This window comes from Hibiscus syriacus, unplaced genomic scaffold (assembly GCF_006381635.1).
Source record: "Hibiscus syriacus cultivar Baekdansim isolate YM2019G1 unplaced genomic scaffold, ASM638163v2 tig00110384_pilon, whole genome shotgun sequence".
In the NCBI taxonomy this organism is placed as follows: domain Eukaryota; kingdom Viridiplantae; phylum Streptophyta; class Magnoliopsida; order Malvales; family Malvaceae; genus Hibiscus; species Hibiscus syriacus.
The window spans coordinates 2,524,791-2,552,091 of record NW_024062715.1 but is presented as its reverse complement, the minus strand read 5'-3'; the positions used below and the strand labels follow the sequence as shown (position 1 = coordinate 2,552,091).

Sequence of the window (27,301 nt, the reverse complement as noted above, 5' to 3'; positions counted from 1 at the left end):
AGTTTGATGCTTGTTTTGGACACATACTGCATTGGAGTGGAAAATGCGGACTAGTTGATGATATACAATCGATTTAAGGTGAAAAAGTTTATCAAATTTCTAGGATTTAAGGGTAGGAAGATATTAAAAATTCATATCGACCATGGCTTGAATAGAGGGGATACGCTCTTCCCAGATTTTATAAGATTGAAAAGAATTCATGTACCTATGGTAGAGGTTTTCTCTATGACCGGGTTGGTTAAAACATGAATTGAGAATGATCATATTTGGATTATTAGGGTTTGGATTTGGATTGGGTGGAGGAATAGGAGGTCGGTTTTGACTCGAACGCCTAGAGGATGTCCTAGGGCGTTTAGACATGGTTAAAGGTCGGAATGGGTAAGATTACTTGCAAATTTGAAACACATGTATTCAATATAATCAATCCCAAAACTCAATACGAGTCCTCAATATTCAAGGTTCTCTAAAATAATCCTAATGGGCAAATTTTTGAAAAACTATTTTGAAAAACAATGTTTGAAAAATCATAGTATGTATAGTTTTCATAATAATAATATAATTCAATCAAAAACAACATTTTTAAAATAAAAAACAAAATAAATTTTTTTATTTTTATTTCGAAATTTCCAAAATATTTTGAAACATTGTGTGTTTTTTATGAAATTAGTTGTAAAATCTAGTTTAGAAACATCATATAATCAATGTCTGATATAAAGTTCAACCTAGAACTAATTAAAACTAGTCCTAAGTTCAAGATTAATAAAATAGTAGTTTTTAGAAAAATACCTTGAAGATTTTAGGATTTGAGAGGAATTTGATGATTTTTGCACGGATTTGTTGATGCAAGTAGGATTAGGAGTTGATAAATGAATGGAATCCGACTTAAAATGTTGGTTTTGGAGCAATTTTGAGAGTAGGGGTTGAGAGAATAAGAACGACGACAATAGAGTGATATTTGGGTTTTTGGCAAAATGTTAGAATTTTAGGGATTTAAGCCTAAAACCCGACGAGTGTATCAATGCACTGCATAGTGTATCGATGCACATTCAAGGCATGCATCGGTGCACCTTCATAGTGTATCGATGCATATTTAAGGGATGCATCGTTACACTTTCATAGTGTATTGATGCATAGTGAACAAAAATGTTAAAATCCGTTTTTAAATACTCAAAATGCTAAATTAATTAGCTCTAGTGGTATTGGCAACTCAAAATAAAAAATTAACAATGTTCAATCAAATAAGACTATCCTTAAGTTTGAACATACAATTAATTTTCACTAAAGATCATAAACTCCTCCTAACTATTAGCAAAGAATGCAATCAAAAATATTATTTTTATAAGCATTTTTCAAAAACTAATTAAAAGTGCTAAAAATAATTTTAAACACTAAGTCAAGGTAGATTAGTTAAACCTGATTCTCTTCTACGTGTCCAAAATCTCTCTTTATCTAATTGTTTTGTAAAAATATCCGCTAATTGATGCAAAGTATCAACATATTCTAGAACTACATCTCCTTTAGTGACATGATCTCTAATAAAATGATGTCTAATTTCAATGTGCTTAGTTCTAGAGTGTTGGATGGGATTTTTGGTATGACAAATAACACTAGTATTGTCAAACTTGATAGGTATAGTACTAACTTCAATTCCATAATCTAAAAATTATTGTTTCATCCATAAAACTTGTGCACAACAACTACTGGCTGAAATGTATTCCGCTTCAGTGGTAGATAATGCAACACAATTTGGTTTCTTTGAAAACCATGAAATTAGCATATTTCATAGGAATTGACAAGTATCGGAGGTGCTTTTCCTATCTATTTTGCATCCTCCATAATCTGCATCAGAGAAGACATGCAAGCTAAAGCTAGAGTCTCTAGGATACCAAAGTCCTAAACTAGGAGTGTCCTTAAGGTATCTAAAGATTCTCTTAACGGCTAGTAGATATGATTCCTTAGGGCATGATTGAAATCTAGCACATAAGCAAACACTAAACATTATGTCCGGTCTACTTGTGGTTAGATATAAAAAATAACCAATCATTGACCTATATAATTTAATATCCACACATTTACCTCCTTCATCTTTGTCAAGCTTTGTTGATGAGCTCATTGGAGTGGCATGAGGTTTCTCATTTTCCAATCCAAATTTCTTGAGCATATTCTTGACGTATTTTGCTTGATTGATGAAGATGCCATCTTTTTTTTGCTTGATTTGGAGTCCCAAGAAAAATGAGAGCTCCTCTATCATGCTCATCTCGAATTCACTCTGCATTAGCTTAGAAAATTCTTGGCAAAGAGCATCATTAGTAGAACCAAATATTATATCATCAATATAAATTTAAACTACTAATAAATCTTTACCTTTATGCTTTAAAAATAATGTAGTGTCAACCTTTCCTTTTGAAAAACCTTTTTCAATTAAAAAAAATTGACAATCTTTCATACCAAGCTCTAGGATCTTGTTTTAAACAATAAAGCGCTTTTGTCAATTTAAAAACATGATCTGGAAATTTTGAATCTTCAAAACCAGGAGGTTGCTCCACATACACTTATTCTTTTATAAAACCATTTTTTAACATCCATTTGATATAATTTAAATTCATTGAAACATGCAAATGCTAATAACATTCTAGTTACTTCCATCCTAGCTACGAGAGCGTATGTTTCATCATAGTCTATGCCCTCTTCTTGAGTATAGCCTTGAGCAACAAGTCTAGCCTTGTTTCTCACTATATTACCACTTTCATTAAGCTTATTTCTAAATGCCCATCTAGTACCTACAGTAGATTTATTACTAGGCCTTTCAACTAATTTCTATACTTTACTTCTCTCAAATTGATTTAACTCTTCTTGCATAGCCATAATCCAATTTTCATCATCTAATGCTTCTTTAATATTCTTAGGCTCTATACATGAGATAAATGCAACATAATTACATATATTTCTAAGAGAAGATCGAGTGGTTACCCCTTTGGATGGATCACCTATTATCTTACCATCCTTGATATAGTTATATTCTTTTGGGTAAGAGACTTCCATTTCTTCAATGGTTGGATTCTCAAGAATATCGTGAGTTTCCTCATCTTTCATTTCTTCTTTTGATGATGGTTCTCCAACGCCATGTCTAACGTCATTTGCTTTTATAATACCTACGTCATCATCAACACAAGAATCCTTCCTCGAAAGGGGATAATCATCAAAAACAACATGTATAGACTCTTCTAAAACTTAAGTTCTTTTATTAAATACCCGATAAGCTTTAGAATTTAAGGAATGGCCCAGAAAAATTCCTTCATCACTTTTAGCATCAAATTTGCTAAGATTTTCTTTACCGTTGTTTAAAACAAAACATTTACATCCAAAAGGATGAAAATAACTAATGTTAGGCTTTTTATTTTTGGAAAGTTTATATGGAGATTTCTTTAAAATTGGCCTAATCATTACTCGGTTTATAACATAACAAGCGGTATTTGTGGCTTCAGCCCAAATATATTTTGGTAAATTGTTTTAACAAAGCATGGTTCTAACCATTTCTTCTAAAGTTCGATTTTCCTCTCAACAAATCCATTTTGGTGAGGGGTTCTTGGTGTTGAAATATTATGGCTAATACCATTAGAATTACAAAAATCAGTAAATCCAAGATTTTCAAATTCAGTACCATGATCACTCCTAACACTAGTTATGGAGTAACCTTTTTCATTTTGGATTACCTTTGAAAACGTGATAAATTTTTCTAATGCTTCATCTTTAGTACTTAAAAATAGAACCCAAGTATATATAGAAAAGTCATCTATCAATACAAAGCAATATTGTTTTCCACCCAGGCTAATAGCTCTAATTGGCCCAAAAAGATCTATATGGATCAATTGTAATACTCTACTAGTGTATACATCATTAGTGGACTTAAAGGAAGCTCTTTTATGTTTTCCTTTAGCACAAGCATCACATATTTTATATTTATCAAATTTTAGCTTTGGCAACCCTCTTACTAGATCTCCTTGAATTAGTCTTTGTAAAACACTCTTGCTTGTATGTCTAGTCTCATATTCCATAACCAACTATCATGTTTATCTTTAGCAACTACGCATAAATTTTTCATATTAATGGAATCTAGATGCACCATGTAAATTGTAACATCCCAAAAGTCAGGTCAATGATCAAAATAGATTTTTTGAAAATTTAGTGACCAATCTTAGAAAAGATTGAAAGTTTAGGGACCTAAATGGAAAATTTTGAGTTGGATTTAATAATAAAGTTTGAAAGTAATAAGGGTATTATGGTTATTTTTCATGGAATAGTTTATTTTCCTTTATAAAGGGTAATAAGCACATGGGAAAGAAGATAATTCTCCAGAGTCTTCTTCAGTCTCTTCTTCCTCTTAACCGTGGGTTCTTGCATAAGGTAAGTTGGTACCTAGTTAAGATTTTCTTTCATTTTAAAGTTGGATTTTGTTCTTGGGATAGTAAGAAAGCTTAAGTAAAGCTTAAGTTAGCTTTAAAACAAAGAAATAGTTAGGAGAGATTAAAATTAATGAGTTTTTAAATGAAATTTTGAAGAAGAGTTGATAAGTTAAATATGAGGCTAAATTTGACTTGTCAATGGTTAAAGTAAGAGATATGAAATGATAGAAGTAAATTTAGAACAAGTGGGAAAATTTGTATGATTCTTGAAATCCATGTAGATAATAGGTATTTTGAGGTTTGAGATGAGAAAAATGGGTAATTATGAGTTTGAGCATGTGTATGTGAATTAGGAATATGAAAGAAGATGAAATATGAAGTGTTTAAGTAGAATTGGAGTGATTTTCAGGCTTAAATGCGGATTCTGGACTATGGTGTATCGGTACACATTCAATATGTATCGATACATCAAGAAAATGCAGAAAAATATTCAAGGTGTACCGTTACATAGTAAGTGTATTGATACACCCCTTGTAACGAAAAACATCGAATGTAATTTATGTATCGATACATAGGTAGTGTATCGATACTCACGTTAAGGGATGTACCAATACACTATAGGGTGTACAGATACCTACCTTAAATAAAAGATGAAAATAATCTTTCTTTTGGTTTATGAAATAAATGATTAGAGTATATCAATTAAAATATTGATATCGATCCATGTATTATTGTGTAGATATAGAACGTAATCCCGTTCCAAAACAATCAAATAATTAGGATCAAATCAAAGCAAAGGCTAAGGTGAGTGCATACTCTTAGAATATATATATATATATTATATATATATTTCTACATGGAAACTAGACTTGTGATAAGTTTATTCCCAATAGTAAAATGCATGAATTCATAGATAGAAGTATGTGTTTATTATGATTTATATGTGTGCATGAGTATATGTGTTAACATGTTCTTACGTATGTTACATGATTTGTATAAGTACATGTTAGTATGATAAGTCATGTGAAATAGTAAAAATGATCTATATGATTACATAAGTATATGAAATAAACCATGTGAATTGGTATATATAGATTATATGAAAGAGTATACATGAAAACATGTGTAAATTATATAGTATTGGTAAGAAATCTGAGACTACATGTCAATGTTATAACTTGGAAAAGTAATATAGGTAAATATATATTATCTGAATATAAGAAGTTCTATATGAAATGTGACCATGTGATATGAATGTGATATGTGATCATGAGTAATTAATTGATATGAGCTATGTAACCATATGAAAGCAAGAGCATGTGACATAAAATACATGATATGTGATAAAGAGCCATGAACTTATACCTGTATATAATAAGAATATGTGAAAGTGTGATATCATAAATGACAATGCCCATGTAATGTGTTATGAGAGCTAGAGGTATAGTTGGCATGTCAAGAGTCGAGGGTTCTATGTGGTCCTTCGGGACATATGTGATATGTGGTCCTTTGGGACATAGTGGTCATTCGGGACAAATTCTACGTGCCCCTAGTAGGAATTATTACGAGCTGTGGTGACAGCATAGTGCACAACCTCTATGTACTCACATACCTTAAGTTCTCAGTATTGTACATAGGGAAATAAAAGACAATATAAATAAACTTGATATGATAATGCGTTGAGTTTGTGTGAAGATGTATATGTGAAATATGATGTACATGAATATAGTTGTCATATGAATGACTATATGATATTAGTATTAAGTTAATGTTTGAAATATGTTACAGAAACATATATGATGTGCATAATGATAAGTACATGATTATACGATATAAAGTATTAATGATAATAATATGATAATGATAAGGAAGAAGAAAGTTATATATGTACATTTGTTGATTTGATATATGAGTGGATATATGTTTGTGTATGATATGATAATTGCAACTGTTCATATAGGAAAATAAGTTAAAGTTTTCCATTATATGTTTTTCATGCCTCACTAAGTCATCGACTTAGCGTGTGAATGTTTCACACGTAGGTTTGGAAAACGAGAAGAAAAGTAAAGAGGAGCAAGACATGTTAGTATCTCCCTTACAAGGATCAGATATGAAACATATTGATTATATGTATTTTTGTTATATAGAATTTAGTTGGCATGTAGTTACAAGTTTTGAATGGAATATGCTCTGAACGGTTTTGTAAAACAATTTGATTGTATTTTTTATGTAAAATACTTATTTTCTTAAATGATGAAAATAATTTTTTTTCGAATTTATAAAGAATAGAGTTTTGAAATGTCAAAGTGACACCTCAACTCGTATTTGGGTCAGGTACGGGTTGGGGGTGTTACATTTAATGGTATCAAAGCTAATGTTTAGCCGATTCTAGGCTTAAACCGAAGGTAAAAGAGTTTTAAAATGAGTACGTACCAAAACAGAGTGGAAAATTTCTTATCTAATAGTGTAAGGAGTATGTTGTCTTGCTCTGAAGAAAAGTGAGAGGTAAACCTGATGGTGATAGGAATTCACTTGCCTTGACCAGGTAGAATGAAGAGCGTACACCTCAGGAAGTGCCTCGTAAGATCAAGGGTTGATTTCAGAAAGTTGAAATCATATCTAAATAGTAATAGAAAGTTTTCACTGATTTGAATCGGAAAAGTGATATGGAGTAGTTTTGTTATTTCGTAGATAAGATAGAATAAGGTGAACAAGTGTCACCATAAGAGTGTTAAAATATCAAAGGATGCAGTGAGAATTGGTAGAAGAGTTCAAGAATAAGTGTATCAGTGACAAGAGTGTAAGAATGAGTACATCAATTATCAGTTTATAAGACAAAGAAAGTCAGAAAGTTGAGTTTGAACAACGAAAATTACATGGTGTATGAGAATAAATATGGATTTGATAAGTTAAGTAAGATATTGTTGAGATAATTCTGATTCGAAAAGGTGTATATGATTAATTGATTAGGGCTTGTTCCCTAGATTGAACAGTTGTTATTGACTAGCTGTAAGAGTGAAGGTGATAGAGTTATAAGATTGGAAGAAAAGATAAAATTGAGTTAATCAAGTATGATATGGATCTGGATGTGGTTATGTATTTTGATCATATAGATATGATGTAGATAAGGAAATAATATTTATATGTTTAAAGGGAGCTTTGAGGAAGGAAAATACAAGTATAAGAGATGGTAAAGAATGAGGTTCTGTATAAGTGAAGCTGATTATCAAAGTTATAAAGATGTGATAAAGATCGGTAATTAGAGATGAGTATAAGTTATAGAAAAAGAGTATGTGAACATGAATTAAAAGATATAATCTATGTATAAGGAGATTTGATTTTAAAGGAATAATTGAATAACGAAATGAAAGGATGAAGTATAAAGGATCATAGGTGATAAAAGTTATGTTTCTTGGTCAAGTAAACGTAGTCAGAGAAATGAAGACTGATTTATATTTATTAAGGAAGTTTTAGAGGCAGTCAATTAAGGATGGAATAAAAGTTTGGTTATTGTTGCAATGCAATTAAAGATTTATGAGAAATTTGATTGATTTATGATTTTGAGTGATAAAGAACTGATGTTACTGTCTATATGATAAGTGACATGATATGGATGTATAAAGGAAAAAGGTAGTTGAAGAATTGAAGTGATGAAAGCCAAGTTATTAATGATAATATGAAAGATTAAATTGAGAAGGCAACCTGAGAATATGAATAAGATATGTGTAGACAATATCTTTATCTATTAATGCAGTGAAAATCCGAGGATGAATTTTCTTAAAGGAGGGGAGATTTGTAATATCCCAAAAGTCGGGTCAATGACCAAAATAGAATTTTTGAAAATTTAGTGACCAATCTTAGAAAAGATTAAAAGTTCAGGGACTTAAATTGAAAAATTTGAGTTGAATTTAATAACAAAGTTTGAAAGTAATAAGGGAATTATGGTAATTTTCAGGGAAGATTTTTTTTTCCCTTTATAAAGGGTAATAAACATGTGGGAAATGAGATAATTCTCCAAAGTCTTCTTCAGTCTCTTCTTTCTCTCCACCGTGGGTTATTGCATAAGGTAAGTTGGTACCTAGTTAAGATTTTCTTTCATTTTAAAGTTGAATTTTGTTCTTGGGATAGTATGAAAGCTTAAGTTAGCTTTAAAACAAAGAAAGAAAGAGTTAGGAGAGATTAGAATTAAGGAGTTTTTAAATGAAATTTTGAAGAAGAGTTGATAAGTTAAATTGGAGGCTAAATTTGACTTGTCAATGGTTAAAGTAAGAGATATGAAGTGATAGAAGTAAATTTAGAACAAGTGGGAAAATTTGTATGATTCTTGAAATCCATGTAGATGATAGGATTTTGAGGTTTGAGATACGAGAAATGGGTATTTACGAGTTTGAGCATGTGTATATGAATTAGGAATATGAAAGAAGATGGAATATGAAGTGTTTAAGTAGAATTGGAGTGATTTTCGGGCTTAAATGTGGATTCTGGGCTATGGTGTATCGGTACACATTCAATATATACCGATACATCAAGAGTAAAATACAGAAAAATATTCAAGGTGTACCGATACATAGTAAGTGTATCGATACACCCCTTGTAATGAAAAACATCGAATGTAATTTGTGTATCGATACATAGGTAGTGTATCGATACACACGTTAAGGGATGTACTGATACACTATATAGTGTACCGATACCTACCTTAAATAAAAGATGAAAATAACATTTCTTTTGGTTTATGAAATGAATGATTAGAGTATATCAATTAGAATATTGATATGGATCCATGTATTATTGTGTAGATATAGAATGTAATCCCATTCTGGAATAATCAAAGAATTAGGATCAAATCAAAGCAAGCAAGGCTAAGGTGAGTGCATACTCTTAGAATATATATTTCTACATGGAAACTAGACTTGTGATAAGTCTATTCCCATTAGTAAAATGCATGAATTCATAGATAGAAGTATGTGTTTATTATGATTTATATATGTGCATGAGTATATGTGTTAACATGTTCTTATGTATGTTACATGATTTGTATAAGTACATGTTAGTATGATAAGTCATGTGAAATAGTAAAAATGATCTATATGATTAAATACGCAAATGAAATAAACCATGTGAATTGGTATATATAGATTATATGAAAGAGTATACATGAAAACATGTGTAAATTATATAGTATTGGTAAGAAATCTGAGACTACATGTCAATGTTATAACTTGGAAAAGTAATATAGGTAAATATATATTATCTGAATACAATAAGTTCTATATGAAATGTTACCGTGTGATATGAATTTGATATGTGATCATAAGTGATTAATTGATATGAGCTATGCGACCATATGAAAGAAAGAACATGTGACATGAAATACATGATATGTGATAAAGAGCCATAAGCTTATACGTATATATGATATGAATGTGTGAAAGTGTGATATCATAAGTAACAATGCCCATGTAATGTGTTATGAAAGCTAGAGGTATAGTTGGCATGCCAAGATTCGAGGGTTCTATGTGGTCCTTCGGGACATAGTGGTCCTTCGGGACATATGTGATATATGGTCCTTCGAGATATAGTGGTCATTCGGGACAAATTCTACGCACCCCTAGTGGGAATTATACGAGCTGTGGTGATAACATAGTGCACAACCTCTATGTACTCACATACCTTAAGTTCTCAGTATTGTACATGGGCAAATAAAAGGCAATATAAATAAACTTGATATGATAATGCGTTGATTTTTGTGTGAAGATGTATATGTGAAATATGATGTGCATGAATATAGTTTTCATATGAATGGTTATATGATATTTGTATTAAGTTAATGTTTGAAATATGTTACAGAAACATATATGATGTGCACAATGATAAGTACATGATTATACGATATAAAATATTAATGATAATAATATGATAATGATAAGGAAGAAGATAATTATATATGTACATGTGTTGATTTGATATATGAATGGATATATGTTTTTGTATGATATGATAATGGCAACTGTTCATGTAGGATAATAAATTAAAGTTTTCCATTATAGGTTTTTCATGCCTCACTAAGTCATCGACTTAGCGTATGAATGTTTCACACGTAGGTTTGGAAAGTGAGATGAAAAGTAAAGAGGAGCAAGACAGGTTAGTATCTCCCTTACGAAGATCATATCAAAAAACATATTGATTATATGTATTTTTGTTATATAGAATTTAGTTGGCATGTAGTTACAAGTTTTGAATGGAATATGCTCTGAACGGTTTTGTAAAACAATTTGATTGTATTTTTTTGTAAAGTACTTATTTTCTTAAATGGTGAAAATAATTTTTTTCGAATTTGTAAAGAACAAAGTTTTGAAAAATCAATGTGACACCTCGGACTCGTATCTGGGTCAGGTACGGGTTGGGGGTGTTACATAAATGTTTTCTATTCTATGAGCAACAAGCATAATCTGATTAGATGCAATGTCAATGACTTTACAACCATTTGTTTCAAATAAGACATTGTATCCTTTATCATAAAATTGACTAATACTCAATAGATTATGCTTTAACCCATTCACATGTAATACTTTTTTCTATTTGTATGGAAGAGGTATTACCTATAGTACCTATACCTTCAATGTAACCTTTTGAGTTGTCACCAAAGGTTACCACTCCTCCATTTTGAAAACGTTTTATTCCAACTTTATTGAAAGAAGCTTTAAGGTCATCAATTTCTTTTTGATGATCGTCGTGAACTCTTGAAAGTAAGTTATGCAAATCAGTATTTTTCTTTTCAAAATCTTTGATTTTGATTTGTAATTCTTTAATTTTACTTTCAAGATCATTGTTGGTCTTGGATATGAGATCATTTTCACTCTTTAATTTTGAAATATCATTTTTTTTATTTTAAAAATAATTTCTCATAATCTGAAGCCAACCCATTATATTCCTCTACTAACTCATCAAAAGAATAATCTTCGAAATCAAATGAGTTAGAGATTACTTAAGAATATTCCCCGGTGGCCATCTAGAACAGGTTCACTACTTCTTGTTCCTCTTCATTTGATGACTCGTCATCATCACTCCAAGTAGTCATGTGTGCCTTGTGCTTCTTCTTGGATTGGCCCTTTTTCTTTAATTGTGGGCAATCGTATTTGACATGCCCGAGCTTTTTTGCATTCGTAGCAAATGATTGGGTCATTCTCCTTTGGTTCATTTTTGAAGCCTTCGTTTCTTTTGAATTTTCTTCCTCTATCGGGCTTCATTAATTTTCTGAACCGTTTGGCAAATAATACTATTTCTTCATTATCGTCTTCATCATCAGAATCGCTCTCAACTTTTGTGGATTTGAGAGTAACTCCAGCGTTTTTCTTCTTCTCTGTCTCTTTCTTTGTCTCGTCCGTCTTTTAGAGGTCTACCTCATCTTGAAGCATCATTTCATGCGTGAGGAGAGAACCAATTAGCTCATCGAGGGTCAAAGATTTTAAGTTTTTAGCCTCGATGATCGCCGTCTTCTTTGATTGCCAAGATTTTGGAAGAGAGTAAACTAACTTCCTCACAAGCTTCTCGTTTGGAATGATCTCTCCATATTAATGGAGACCATTGACAATCATGGAAAATCTATCCGTTATAGCTTTGATATCTTCATTTGGTTCTATCTTGAAATTTTTATAGCTATGAGTTAGAAGACTAATTTTAGATTCTTTTACCTCGTTTCTGCCTTCATGAGTGACTTGTAGTTTATCCCATATATCCTTGGTGGTTGTACAAGATGAAACTCTCACGTATTCATCTGGACCAAGAGCACAAAAAATAATATGGATAACCTTTGAGTTGAGCTGGAACATTCTTGTCCCTCATTCACTCCATAATCGTGAATGTGTGGAAGGTATGATGTATCCGTCTTCTATATTCCATGCTCCATGTTACTGCTTTAATGAAATACCTCATTCTATTATTCCAATAAGCATAATTAGCTCTATTGAAGAATGAAGGCTTGTTGACAGGCATTGAATCAAGACCGAAGTCGACGTTCGAAGTGGAGGCCATTGATGACTTGAATATCGATATAACTCTTCCCGAATCAACTCAAGAGGCGATTAAACTTTCAAATGAGTGAGGCTATGATACCAATTATTGAGTTAATCGATCGACGAAATAGTCAAGAGGGGGTGAATTGGCAATTAAAAATTTGGTGGAAGCTTTTACAGAAAATAAAAAATAATTGCACAACGATTTAGAGTGGTTCGACTTTCTTAACCAAAGTCTATGTCCACTACCTTAGCTATCCACACTAAGGATTTTCCAACAAATTCACTAATTTGTTCTTTCTTTTTGAGGATAAAGAGTAACCTTACAACTCCCTCAAGAATTATACCCCAAATTCTTGAGATCACTCTCTCCCAAAGGAAGATACAAATTTCGCAAACTTACAGAAAAACTCACAAGGTAAGATGTTTGCACAATTTATTAACAAAGAAACACTCAAAATGAATACAATTGAGCACAATAAGTGTTCTTGAAAGAAAAATGAATATTGATGAAAAATAGGCTTGAATTTTCTCAAACTTGATGTTTAAGGCTTTCTCTTTGTTTCTCTCACAATTCTTTGATCATTGAAGTCAATAGAGTCGTTTTGAGTAATTAATTTAAAAATATGGTTGAGCGTAGGTGCATCGGTAAACACTTAAGGATGCATCTGTACACTATGTATAAAATTCAAATATTTCGACCGTTATAAGCTTAGTGCATCGTACACTTGGGTGTATCGTACACTAATTACATTCGATGTTTCAAAAGAGCCAGAGTGCATCGTGCATGGTTGTGCATCGGTACATAAAATGCATCGATGTTTCAATAAAATCTGGAGTGCATCGATGGGCTATGCATCGGTACACAAATGCATTCGAATTAGGGTGTGCATCGATACATCAAATAGTGCATCGGTACATCCCTTCAAAATTGATTTTTGGCTCGAATTTGGTTTGAAATACTTTGTAAAAAATTTGTTTCAAAAATATTTTAAGTTTAAAATACAATTTTACACTTTAATAAGGTTTGGAATTGACTTTTAAAAAACTGGAGTAATATTTATGATATTTGAATAATTTAATCGAATATACTTAAAAATGGTTATAAAATCTTAAAATCAATAACACTTAATTTGTTATATCGAAACATCAAAATGTTTTCAAAAATAATATTACAAAGAGTAGGGACTAATATGCCATTAACCTATACGTAAAATTACAGACCCACCTTTGGCAAAACGATATCGTTCTATACAACATATAAATAACCAATTTCAAGGCAAAAAACTGACCATGTCTCCCTAGTTTCTCACTTTCTCTCTTCCTTTTATGTTTAAAGAGAATAGAATTGTATCAAGTCTGTCTTCTCCTTGTTGAGGGAGAGGAAACGCCATCTCTCCAGCCACCGTAAATCGGTGGTCACGGAGAGGACTAAGCCCCAAACACCTCCTTTTCCCCTTATCCTAACCTTTGAATAAACCCAAAAGAAACTAAACCCCTCTCAAAACCTAAAACGAAACTCAACTCCCAAGGTAAAAGATTTACTTCGATGACGAAGTATTATAGCTCCGGTGAGGCAACGGTGGTGGGGGATGAATCAAATGTGAGAGCTTTTTTCTAATTTTTTTTTCTTTTCGGGTTTTTTATCTCTCGATTTTCCTTTTTTTTTGTTCAAATGCTCTAGGATCTTTTTCTTTTTTTTCTTTTCACCCAATGATCTCCTCCAGAATACTCCCGAATTCCTGTTTCTCATTTTTCTTTTATGGTGATGGCCTCAATTTATGAATCCTCTTAGTAAATATGATGGGGGTATGCGTAGGGTATGGGCTCCCGATCTGATAGTAAAAATCCTGGATTTTGGGATTTAGTTTCATTTAAAATGGGTTGTTTGGATTTGGTGGATTTGATTACTCTAGATGAATTTGGGTGCATGTTCACAGGTTTTGGTGACGACGGTGGCGGTGTGTGACTGGGGAACAACGGTGAAGCCCACGTGCTAGTTTGGAAACGAAAGGTCAGCGCGATGGTTCAGATTCTACTGGCGGTGTGGTAGTGTAGAGAAGAAACCCTAATATGTCAGTTCTCTTGTTGGGCTCAGGTCGGATCATGGGTCGGGTTTGGATCAGTTGGGTCTGTGCTTGGTCTTATAATTGGGTTGTACTATTTGTAATGGGCTTGGGTTGGCTTGTTTCTAGGTTTCAAGTTAGGCATGCAAGAAATATAATTGTAATGTAATAATAATAATAATAATAATAATAATAATAATATGTAGAGCCCGGACTAAAGAGGGTGTCTAAAACTACCCATCTTTTCCCATTCTTGTGTTAACAAGAATATAGAAAAACGAAAAGACAACAAGTTTTTATCCATTTGTCTCTTTGGATTTGAAATTTGATAGAAGAGACGACAATGTTTATCTGCAATGAAGAGTTCTGGTCTTTTTTAGGTAAATTTGGAGATAACATGGTTCATACATGTGAGGAAGTCTGGCTATCTAAGGGTGACACGGCTCCTACGTTATGAGGAGATATGGTTGGTGGATGACTCGGTTCCTACGTGATGAGGATGATTGACCATCTTTAGGGATGATGATAACATGGTTCCTACGCGATGAGGACGGCTGGTTATCAAAGGTTGATGCAACTCTACGTGATGAGGAGATATGGTCAGTGGATGACACGGTTCTAGGTGATGAAGACGGATGGCCATCTTTAGGGATAATAGTTTCAGAGAAACTATCTCAAGAGAGACAAAATTGTTTCAACTCAAAGATGATGTTCAAGAGAAATGCCTCAAGAGAGGAAAAATCGTTTTAAGAGAAACGATCTTAAAGGTGATGTTTCAAGAGAAACTGTCTCTAGAGAGACAAAATTTGTTTCAAGGGAAACGATCTCAAAGATGATGTTTCAAGAGAAACTGTCTCAATAGAGACAAAATTCGTTTCAAGGAAAATGATCTCAAAGTTTGTGTTTCAAGTGAAATAATTTCCAAATTTGGTGTTTGAGGGGAAACTGTCTCAAGCGAGACGAATCTGTTTGAAAGAAACAATCTCAAGTGAGATTAATTTTGTTTCAAGTAAAACAACTTTGAAATTTATGTTCTGAGGGAAACTGTCTCAAGTGAGATGAAATTTGTTTTGAGTAAAAATACTATCAATTGTTCGTGTCTTGAGGAAGACTGTCTCAAATGAGACAAAGTTTGTTTTGAGAAAACAATCTCAGATGCGACAGACAGACTGATTGTTCCTGCATGATGAAGAAATGCCTTCAGAAGATCTGATCGTTCACTTCAGGATGTTGAATCTGTAAAGATGCCCCAATATTCATCATTTCTTGCTTCAACATGATTCTAGCATGAGCTTTGTGTTGAGAGCCAGTTGTCAATTATCAAGATCTACTCTAGAGAGATTGTCTTGTTTAAAAATGTTTTTCTTTTTCTTTTATTTTTAAAATTTTGAAAAATATCATTTGAAAGAAATTTGAAAAATGTCTAATAAATTTTTTTAAAAAATTTTCCTTTTCTAGGTTTTACAATTGAGACAAATCATAAAACAAGAGTTCATTAGATATCAAAGAATTAATTACACTTTTAATCATTTCAAAAATTATAGCTATTTGACAAGTGTCAAGATTAATGCCATCTTTGAGGTATAGTTAAGTAAGGAGGGGATAAAATGTCTCAGGCTATTGTCTTTGGTCAAAAGTTTGGTATTCTTATTTCTTTGATGTTCACTGATCTGATGAAGTAGCTTCTATGCTCATCTACTGGAAGTGTTATCTGGTTCTCAACTCTCATGAGCACATTCGGGTTATGCGATGCCTTATCCAGGGATTTGTGATATTGCCTCCTATACAACAGTTGAACAGTCTTTATATTCAAGCCGCCTTTTCAGGTTTTCAACTCGAATCCTCCTTTGGTTTCAAGACGTTATTAAGAATTTACGTCTTGAACCCCCTTTGTTATTATTTTTTTATTTTTTCATCTATCATGCATTAAAGATTTTAAAAACCCTTTAGTAAATAAAAGATTAATCTAATAGGCGGGATGAGAACTGAAGATAGTCTCTTCTGTTTAGAAATCCATGTATGATTAGAAGGGACTTTTAAGGCATGTAATGTAGGACATGGTTCACGGTTATGAAAGAAAGGAATAAATAGGCCCAATAAGTGTTTAAGGGTAATTGAACCAATAATTAATTCATTTGATGCCTTCAATCTTGTCTTGCTTGATTTGAATCTGCTCGTATACGTCCTTTATGATATTCTAGTGAACTGATCTTCGAACCGGTTATACTTGATCAATCTTATGGTTTGAAGCTCGATGCGACATTTGACTCGAGGAACATACAAACCTTTGACTCAAAACGAAAAAAAGAAAAACTTGCTAAAAACCTTAACAAAGGTGAAAACATAAATAAAAATGTTAGTACAATAATTTAAAGAAATAAATAAAGTTGAAAAACTTCAATAAATGGATCATAAATTATCTAAAGACTCGAACTCATGATTTCTACCACAACAACAATGTGTAAGCGACTTACAGCCTGACTCTCTAAAAAAATTTCCCAGCAGAGTCGCCAAGCTGTCATTTTTTTAAAAACAATTAAATATTATTTTTTAAAAAATATTATGACTTTATTTTGAAAAATTGACGATTTGAATTGATTTGAGTTAAATTAAAAGGAAGTCTCCATAAACCTTTGAGTTAGGTAGGTCGAATACCTAAAACGTCCTTTAAAACAATTTTAAGTAAAAATCATTTTTTAAGACAAAAATTGATATGTTTACCAAAAACTCAATTTTACGGGTCCAAGAGTCGATTACGTGTGGGGAAGGATTAGCACTCCCACAGCGCCCAAAATTGTTACTTAGTCGCTTACACGTTATCGTAATGGTGGAAATTATAAATCAAATATAAAGTTAAATTATGATCCATTTATTAAAGTTTGATTAATTTACTTCGAATTAATTATTTAAATAAAATCCTTTTACTCGATAAGAAATCTTGAAATTTGCAATCCTCCATCTGGAAAGCTATCTCAACTATTTATCATTAGTAAAAGAATATTCTATCTTCGAATAAAAACACACATCGAATATAAATTGCATATCGACATTTTACATAAAATAAATTACTATTTAGAGAAACATACATTGTATTGTTTAACTTAAAATAAAAATGAATTAAATAGTATTAAAACTTCGATTTATTTCAAGCTCTCATTTTGTTTGAATGTCGTATCAATCGCACTACTTCGATCTAGCAATGCTTTTCACGCCCATTCTACAAATTGATTCTTGAAAATATTCAAGTAAATTACGAAAAATATCGATATCATTTATAAGATTCAAATATCATTGATAAAAAAACATCTCATGAATCCAAATAAACAAATATAATATAAAAATAAAGGTGAACATCTTACAAAACTATATTTGCATATATAATATAATAACAAAACCATAATAACATAAATAAACAAAAATATATGGTTTAAATCAAAGTAATAAAACTAATATGAAATTAAATGACAAAAAGACTAAATTAAAATAACAAAAATGACAGGGACTGAATACATAATAAAACCACCAGATCCTAAATACTATATTAAAGATAGTGACTAAAATAAACATAGAGGAAAATCTGGAGCCTAGCTCATACATTAAACCAATGGAACCATAAGCAAACATAAAGGGCCGAAATAAAAATGAAGCAAAATAATTAGCCAAAATTATAAACATTATAAAAGCTATAATTAAGTATGAATATGGACTAAAATAAAAGATAACAAAGATTAGTAAAGATGCCTACTAGCCAAATAGGGACAAGAATGAACTACAATTAATTAATGTGCTCGAAATGAAAGAAAACAATAGTTTCATTCAATGGTAACATAAAGATTACAAAGAGCATTGACCTAATATGCCATTAACCCATATGCAAAATTACAGAGCCACCTTTGGAAAAACAGCGTAGTTCCATACGACATATAAATGACCCATTTCAAGGCCAAAAACCAGCCATGCCTCCCCATTTTCTCACTCTCTCTTCTTATGTTTAGAGAGAATGGAATTCTCTCAAGTTTCTCTTCTCCACGCTAAGGGTGAGGAAACACCATCTCTCCGGCCACCTTAAATCGGTGGTCATGTGGAGGACTACGCTTTCCCCTTATCCTACCCTTCGAATAAACCCAAAACAAAACTAAACCCCCCTCTCAAAACCTAAAACGAAACTCAACTCCCAAGGTAAAAGATTTACCTTCGATGACAGAGTATTATGGCTCCGGTGAGGCAACGGTGGTGGCAGATGAACCAAAGGTGAGAGCTTTCTTCTTATTTTTCGTTTTTTCCTTTTCGGATTATTTTATCTCTCGATTTTTCCTCTTTTTTGTGCAAATGCTCTGGGATCGTTTTCTTTTTTTCTTTTCACCCAAGGATATCCTCCAGAATACTCCCCAAATGTTCCCTCTATTTCTCCTTTGTCTTTTATGGTGATGACCTCGATTTTATGAATCCCCTTAAAGTAGATATGATGGGGTATGCGAAGGGTATGGACTCCCGATCTTGATAGTAAAAATCCTGATTTTCGGGATTTACTGTCATTAAAAAATGGGTTGTTTGGATTTGGTGGATTTGTTTATTGTAGATGATAATTTGCACTGTTCGTAGATTTTGGTGACGATGGCAGTGTTGAACAACCGGTGAAGTCCACGCGCTGGTTTGGAGACGAAAGGCCAGGCGCGTGTAGAGAAGAAACCCTAATATATCGGGTTCTCTTGTTAGGTTGGATCCTGGGTAGGGTCTGGATCAGTTGGGCCTAGTGCTTGGGTCTTGTAATTGGGTTGTATTATTTGTAATGGGCTTGGGGTTAGCTTGTATCTGGTTTCAAGTGAGGCCGACATGAAATGTAATTGTAATATAATAATAATAATAATAATAATAATAATAATAATAATAATAAAAATGTAGAACCCGGACAAAAACAGTGTCTACACACCATAACTCGACCATGAAGGAGAGGGACCCCCAAATACTTCCCCAAATCCGAGACTAATTGAAAACCAAGATTAGAACTAATTCGTAACCGATCATCCAATGAAACGTTCTCGGAGAAGATTATGGTCTTCATTACACTGACCTTCTGCCCCGAAACATACCCAAATCATGACAGAATGCCCCTAATAATCTCCCCCTGCTCACGAGAGGCTTCCACAAACAAAAGCATATCATCGACGAAAAGAAGATGCAATATCCCAGGCCCTGAGGTAGACGTTCGAAAAGGCTTCCAGCGACCTCCACCGACTGAGACTTGAATCAAATGCGCCAGACGCTCCATACACAGCACGAAAAGATAAGACGATAAAAGATCTCGTTGCCGAATACTCCGAGACGGAGAAAAGAAGCAGTTTGACTCCCATTCCAAAGAATGCTAGTAGAAACCAAAGAAACACACCGCATAATCAACCGAATGAGTAAGTCGAGGATACCCAGATCCTCCAAAGTATCCTTAATAAAAGCCCATTCCAAACAAGCGTACGCCTTCTCCAAGTCAATTTTGATGGTCATCCAGCCCTTCGTACCTGTTTTTGATTTCATTGAATGGATGACTTCTTGGAAAATAATGATATTATCAACAATTGATCTTCATGGAACGAAACTCGACTGATTCTCTGTCACCCACTGAGGCATTAGCGGCTGCAACCGGTTAATAATTATTTTGTAAGAGCATATATACTAAATTGCACAAACTAATTGGGCGAAATTGACTTATAGTCTCAGGAATCGAAATCTTCGACAGAAGCACAAGAAGGGTCCTATTTAACTCGGGATGCCAAATCCTACTCTCAAAAATTCCCCGGAGATAAGCACAAACTGCACTCCCCACAACAGAACAATTCCTCTGATATAACGCCACATGTATACCATCAATACCAGGAGATTTATAAGGAGCCATTGAATCAAGAGCATATCGCACTGCCTCGTCGAGGAGAGGATTTCCTAAATAGTGCAACTGGGACCTCGACATACTCGAAAATAAGCCCCGCTCCAATGCCTCACCATGAGCACCGTCACTACGGAAGAGAGTACTATAAAAGACGACAACAAGAATTTTAAGATCATTCTCCTCCGTCACTGACGCGTGATTATATTTGGTATTTCGATCACCTGAATAACCCATCTCGAACAAGCTTTTTGCCTCTAGAAACTTTCTTCCTGCTCCAAAACCGAGTTCAATTCCTCACGAAGTTGACTTTTCAACTCGCAGAGGAAATCCGAGTGATATAAAGAAAATATTGTACTTCCAAAAGATCTTGGGGCCATATATGTGTTTCTGTTATTTTGTTTGTTGTTTAGAAAGATCTTATAGGTTAATTATTTATTTTAAAAATTAGTTTTTGATATAATGTTTTAAATCACATAAAGTTTTTTTTTATTAAATCTATAAATTAAGAAATATTATATATTTAACTACACTGAATCTGGAGGTCTTCCACGAAGCTGCTCTCAACTTGACGTTGGGGCAGCCTACTATCTTACATCCTCTAACCCCATTACATATGAATAGAGTCTAATTTTATATATTTACCTACACAAAACACACGAAACACAAGATTATAAAATTAATCAACAACAATACACATGCTTGAATTGCATGTAAATTTAAAAGGAAATGGGGAAAAGTGTTATTACAATCGGGTATAACCCCAGAAACTGCTGAATTTTCAAGAAAATTTTGGACCAAACCAGGAATACATTTACAGAAAATGAATGGTCAATATTCGATCCTAAAAAAAATCGGTCACATTTTCTTTCACAGACAAAACAAACAAACATGTGTTCTTAGTTCATGTCCCGATTCTTTCAAGATTCTCGGAAACAGTTTTCATCCTTGGTCGAATCTCAGGGTCTGCTTCAGTGCAGGCAAGGGCTACATGAAAAACGGCCAACACTTCCTTCTTTGCATGCACTTCCTGTAATAACATCGGATCCACCATGTCTGACAAAGGGTTTTCTTCTTCGAATCCTTTCCTCACCCACCTCACGAGATCCGGGATTTCTGTGGTCGGTAGTTGTTGTTTTGTTCCGATTGGATTGATTTGTAAGGAAGTCCGCCGATGAATCCGCCGGAAAAAGAGGAACCGGTGCTGGTGAGGGTGATGAGTTTGTTGAGGCCGAAATCAGAAATGTAGGGTTGGAATTCGTTGTCGCCGATGAATCCGCCGGAAAAAGAGGAACCGGTGCTGGTGAGGGTGATGAGTTTGTTGAGGCCGAAATCAGAAATGTAGGGTTGGAATTCGTTGTCGAGAAGGATGTTGGATGGCTTGACATCGCCGTGAACGAATTTCCTCGGACTACATTCGTGAAGGTAGGCCAACCCACGGGCGGACCCCTTGGCTATTTTTAGCCTTATCGACCACGTGAGGTTTGCTGATGGCTGACCATTCCTGCCTGATATAATTTCACTAGCTACTTAATTCACCCACTTTACTCCACAAACTCAAAAATTACAAATGTTACAGAACCATAAAAAAAACTCTCCAGAAGAAGTAATTTTTTTTATAACTATCTATTAATAAATTAATCTAGATCGGGTACTACAAAATCTCAATATAGGATTCACTATTTTAATCCACTTTGTTTCATTCACAAATGTTAAAATTTGAACCTTGATCGTGCTTAAGGGATATAGTATCTCATCCTACAGCTTGTATACTAGCTTGTATAGCAACTTATAAGGTAATACTGAATTCACATTAATTTTCCTTACTATTTTGTATATTACTTCGTTTAACGCAATAGAACCAACCTACATACGCTACAATTAGCAAAAACGTCTAGAAATTCTACCGTAATTTACCACTAAATTTGTACTAAACAATCAAAATTATCATTTTGTTTCCATATTTTAAAGGTTAAATTTGAGAATATAAATAAAAAGGGCATAAAAGTGAAGACTCTAACAAAAGTTTAGGCACTTTGGGAGTAGAATTGTAACGGAAAGGGACTATACTAGCAGGCCTAATGAGTCCCCGTGGGTGAGTAATTACAGTCATAACGGGTTGGCCACTTTGGACCACTCCTTTCTACAATTTTGTTTCCATTTTTAAAGGTTAAATTTGAGAATATAATAAAAAGGGCATAAAGTGAAGACTCTAACAAAAGTTTAGGCACTTTGGGAGTGAATTGTAACGGAAAGGGACTATACTAGCAGGCCTAATGAGTCCCCGTGGGTGAGTAATTACAGTCATAACGGGTTGGCCACTTTGGACCACTCCTTTCTACATCATCATAACAAGCATGCCCAACGTTAGATTATTATTACACGACCCATATAATAATATTTTGGAATTTATTAATTTATTATAATACCGATCATTTATAAAATCATATCAAATTTATTGATCGGTCTCGATCGTAAAAAGAAATGTTCTGAAAATTTAAGTTCAATTAATTGAGTTTGTAGGATGTATACGTTTTATCTATTAACTAAAAAAAATTAAACATTTACTACCTGGTAATTACTTTGAATTACTGAAAAAACATCTAATATGCTCGAATTTGAATCTAGGGAAAAAAGGAAGAGAAACTAACCTTTGATGGCATTAGCCAGGTTGCCATTGGAGATGAAATCACTAATGAGAAGCTTTTCATCAGAAGCCCAATAGTAAGCTCTAAGCTTGACAACATTGGGGTGCTTAACCTTCCCGATGGCCTGACCTTCAGCAGCGAACTCCCTATACCTCTGCTGATCCGATCCGCCCTCGCCCAATCGCCTAACAGCAACCGGCACCCCATTGGCCAGCACCACTTTGTAAACAATCCCAAACCCACTCTTCCCCAACACATAAGCCGACGCTCTCAGCAGCTCGTCCAGCTCGAAGCTGAACCCTTTATCTATGGCCACCAATTCCCCTTCCCTTTTCTCATGATCTTCCAATTCCGGTTCGTCATTTCCAACCCCATTGGTGCACGAACACAAAGAACATAGGCTAATCCTTTTATCGTTTTGACCACCAAGCTTACTTTTTCCAGTACAACTGCAACTGTTGGATGAATCCTTGTTTTTCCAGTAAATGTAGACTATGATCGTTCCTAATAAAGCCACACCTGCTGCATCGGCTGCCGAGATTAATATAATCGATCCATTGAATTTATTGGAGGAAAGATCGAGTTGAACTAAGTTTTTCAATTCCGACCAAATCCCACCGGGAATTTCACCGGAGAACTTGTTTCGAGCCAGAATAAGCCTCTGCAATTGCTTGCAATTCTTGAGATTATCAGGCAAAGAACCCGACAGCGAATTGTTGGAGAGGTCGAGGTTTTGTAACCTCGGCAGATTGCAAATCAAAGGAGGCAGCGAACCAGACAGGTTGTTGCCGTACAAAAACAAGCTATGAAGCGACGTGGCATTGAACAGTTGGTCGGGTATGGAACCGAAAAAGTTATTGTTGTGAAGATTCAACCTTCGGAGGTAGATTAAAGTTCCGAGCTCCGACGGAATATACCCCCTGAGATTCTTGCCGGAAACAGAAATCCCAACAACACGTGGGTCGGGGAAACCTGTAATGTTCATGCAGGAAATGCCGGACCAACGGCAGGGCGTGGCGTCGTTTTCGTTCCAGTCGGCGAAAGGTGAGTCGTGACCGGCGGGTTGGTCGACGGCGATTTTAAAGAGAGGAGAGAAAGGCCGTCGGGGGAAAGAGAAAAGACAGGATTCAGGTTTCGGAACAGGAAGAAGAGAGCACAGAGAAGCAACTTGTTCATTATCGATGAAAATCAACTCCCTTTCCTTCCTTTATTTTCTTTTATGGATAATCCAAAGTGAGGGTTCTGAATAGACGAGAAAGTCTTGGTTTGTTTAAAGTGTGTGTGTGTGTTTTTTTTACAAAGAAGATAAAGGGCATGGGGGGAGGAGAGAAGGTGGTTGAGTGAAGGAAAAGAGGAATTTATGAGAAAGAGACTTGAGGAAGACGATGTTTTAATTCGGCGGTGGGACCCTTGCCCCCGCCAAATCAAAGTTGAAGCCAAGGTGGAGATAATGGCGGTTGTGGAGTTGCAGTAGAAGAAAAGCATGTTAGCACTGAAATAGAAAACCAAATGTTAGTGGATGTGCATTGTTTTTATTTTATGAATCATTAACATCTTATTTATTTATTCATTAATTAATTTATATCACACATTATCGAAATAAGGACATCTCTTTTAATTCAATTCATTCATTTGTAAAAGTTGAAATTTGAATTTTTACATTATCTGAAAAAATTTAATATTTAATCTCACTAAATCAATTTTTTATTAGTAGTAGGGGTGTACAAAAATATCTAATCCAAATGTTTCGATCATAATTTTTAAATATTCGATCCGATTTTTTTTCAAATATCCAATAAAAAAATGGATAATTAAATTGGATAAGGATTTGAAAAATCTCAATTTTTAATAATCCTAATATCTTAAAAATTGATGGGTCTTTATTAGGGCAGTTAATGAGATGAGATAGATTGCGAGTTATTCGAGATCGACTCAATCAAGGCTCGATAAATACTCGAATCGAATGGACTCGATTCGAGCTCGATTCGAGTTCTTAATGAGCCGAAACGAGCTACTCGGTATTCGACTCAAAAAGCTCGTGAGCAACTAAAAAATATAATATATTAAGATTTTTATTTTTTAAAAAATAAATTATTATTAATAATAATATTAATATTTATGTATTGATTTTTTTAATTTATGTTCGAGTTTGAGTTTGAGGGTTCAATCGAGTTAAGTTTAAGAAAAAAAATTCATTTTTAGTCTTTTCGAGCTGCTCATGAGCTTCAGTTCAGGATTTCAAGTTCGAGTTGAGCTTGAAAATTTTAAGCTCGCGAGTATTCGAGTCGAGTTGAACTCCATTCTAGAGTTTTCGAGTCAAGTCGAGCTCAGAAATACTCGAGCTCGACTCGGCTCGTTTATACCCTAGTCTTTATGGCGTTTTTCCCAAAAAATCACCGGTGATCGGTATATTTACCGATCTAACACCGGTCAGACTATATTTCCCGATCTAACACCCTTAGCAGTAAAACGCGCCCCCTGCATTGCGATATATGTTGATTTGGCACCACGTGGGGTAAGGCGCGCCCCCTGAAGCGCGCCTTATGCTGACATGGATACACGTGTGTAAAGCGTGGTCCCTGGGGCGCGCCTTAAGCCACGTAGGTATAGCGCGGGGTAGGGGTCGCGCCATACCTTTAACTGATATAATTATACACCACGCCTTGTAACTTTTCCCGACTATAAATACCCTTCTCCCCGATTAAGTTCCTCACATCTCTCCTCTCAACTTATAAATTAATACAACAATTCCGTCAACGAGTCAATAATTTTGACAATTTTCTCATATTTTATTCAGAAGTTTGTTCGATTTTTCGTTATAAGGTAATTTTGTGATAATTTTTTATTATATTTATTGTTTATTATGATTATTTGAAAAAATATTATACTTTATTATTGTTAATTAATTTTTGTGTTTGTAAATTTAGAAAACGAGAATATACATAGAAATAGTTTTATGGTACGTGTAATAATATAAAATTATATTATTTAAATTATTTACGTTTATGTGTAAAAATTTTATTCTGTTATTCGTTCATATATTATTTATTTAATCAGCATTGTTTCAGTTTTTTTGCAGATATAATATTGCCGCACTTTTAAACTCAAAGAATGGCGCGACTTTTAGCTATTGTTTATTATGATGGTGAAATTCGAGAAGATGAAACCGGCGTTGTTTTCGTATCAAATGAGCGTGTTAAAATATCATTGAAGAGAAACATAACTCTTGAGGAGCTGAAAACGAAGATTTCGAGGAAGATTCATATTGGAAGTAGTAAAAGAATGTCGTCCTTGCAATACAGACTTCCAACATCATTGTTGCCATTAACTTATACAACGTTCGAACTTTTGAACAATAATGATGTTGAACTGATGGTTGAAGCTCAAAGTAATTATTCAGACGTCGATATTGAGATGTATGCAAATTTTATTCAAGTGCGTGTCGTTCGGGGTCAATCATTAAGCTCCCACTATGGGTTGGTTGAACAAGTTGACAGCCCGACGATAGTAATGTGTAATGATTTTAATGCCATAATGGGGAGACATTCATCCACAACTCCTTATGATATGTACCGAGGTGGATCGACGAACAATCCGTATGGCAACATCACGTCCAGTTCAAGGGGAAGACATTCATCTGCAAATCCATTTGACCTTATTATGGAGATGCCATCGACGCAACCATCTGTGCAGTTTCCATTTGACACGATGACTTCAAGCTCTAGGGGGAGGCATTCACTGTGAGCTTTTTCGATCTCAATGTCGATATGCCTTCTAGTTCAAGGGGAAGGCGTGCAAGTAGTAGGTTCTTCGACCTAAATGTGTAGTGCATGGAGGAACCATCATCTCCACCAGAAGAACCGCTTCGTGAGCCTGGTGCGGATGGTGCTGAGACTGGACTATTCATTCACCCAGAATCACCGCAATTCAACTCTGATGATGATGAAGTTCCAGGAAATGTGGCACAAACTGACCCTCCTGCACACATGTATGAAGTTGATTATGGTGCAATGTACGGGCCATAATTTGCGGATATGCCTCATCTCGGTGACTATGATATTACTCATCAATAAATAGTGGTGAGTTATCTTTAGGCATGGAGTTTTCAAGCAAAGAAGAAGCGGTGATGGCTATAAAAAATTACAATATTCGTAATTCTGTTCAGTCCAGAGTCAACCGATTTACGACCGAAAAATATGTATGCTACTGTGCCCGACGCGAAAACGATGTAATTGGATGGTTCGCGTATCGAAAAGGAAGAGGAAAAACAATATATGGGAACTAACTGTATACA

At 34.0% G+C, this 27,301-nt stretch overlaps 1 pseudogene; it reads right to left on the bottom strand.

The window, feature by feature from the left end:
* Positions 1–21,186: 21,186 nt before the first annotated feature.
* On the bottom strand, positions 21,187–24,475 carry LOC120122149 (annotated as a pseudogene).
* Between the last annotated feature and the right edge of the window lie 2,826 nt (positions 24,476–27,301).